We start from the raw sequence: 1,127 nt of genomic DNA on the forward strand, positions 1-1,127 counted from the left end.
AGGGAAATGAGAATTAGAGAATTAGTTTCCTTGTGATTGGTATAATGATCTAAAACCTTGGGAAACTTGGCCTTGTAGTGGAGGTGGAATGTATTTTCCTTGAAAACCACCTTGGGAAGGGTTTGAGCCATCCCCTTGGCTTTTCCAAGAGAAATTTGGGTGATTCCTCCAACTAGGATTGTAGTGATTTCCGTAGGGATTGTTCCCTTGATTAGTAAAAACAGCATTTGCTTGTTCATGATGCTCATTTTGCACATGTCCATGGGATAATTGGAAGTAGAATGTAAAACACTTAAATAAATCATACATGTCTCATTAGACGCATGATAAGAATGGCTAGGGAAGGAAGAAACTATATTCGCCGAGTTTTGGTTGATCAAAAATTGATCAAACCTTTGAGATAATGATTTTATTTCAGCGGCAATTTCATTAGAGTGGTCGACTTGATATAAGCCAACACTCTTCCTACCACTAGAATTTCTACCATTCTTCAAAGATAAAGTACGATGCAAAGAATTTTCACTTATGCTCCTATAAAGACTCCACACGTCATCCTCATGCCTATCAATGTAAGAGCCACCCATGGAAGCATCAACCATGCCCTTGTAATTATTAGATAAGCTCTTTAAGAAATATTGAACTAATTTCCATTTGGGCATGTCATGATGTGGACACTTCCTAAGCAATTCATTAAAGCGTTCCCATGCCTCATGAAATGTTTCTCCATCCCCATGTGAAAATTCTTGAATTGAGGTTCTCATGGCATTGGTCTTAGAAATAGGATAGTACTTCTTCAAGAACTCTTGTTACATTTCCGCCAAGAAGTTATTGAAAAAGGCCTAAGATTGTTAAACCAATATTTTGCCTTGTCTTTAAGGGTGAATGGAAAAAGTTTAAGCCTTAAGACCTCTTCCGGCATGTCTGTGTATTTTACGGTGGAACATACTTCAAGAAACTCATCCAAATGCTTGTAAGGTTCTTCACTTGGAAGTCCATGATAATTAGGAAGCATTAATGGTTTGCGGCTTGATTTCATAGTGGTGTGCTCTAAATGGTGGCAATTGAATGCATGTGGGTGCATTATATTCATTAGGCACATAGTGATCTCTTAAAGCAAGGGGAGGATT

General features: G+C 38.0%; 1 pseudogene; it reads left to right on the top strand.

The window, feature by feature from the left end:
- Positions 1 to 657: 657 nt before the first annotated feature.
- LOC132315267 (small nucleolar RNA R71) lies at positions 658 to 756 on the top strand (annotated as a pseudogene).
- The last annotated feature ends 371 nt before the right edge of the window (positions 757 to 1,127 follow it).

The sequence above is a fragment of the Cornus florida genome, unplaced genomic scaffold (assembly GCF_030987335.1).
Source record: "Cornus florida cultivar Cherokee Brave unplaced genomic scaffold, ASM3098733v1 CherokeeBrave_3.0.0_Hap2_Chr06, whole genome shotgun sequence".
NCBI classification, from domain to species: Eukaryota; Viridiplantae; Streptophyta; class Magnoliopsida; order Cornales; family Cornaceae; genus Cornus; species Cornus florida.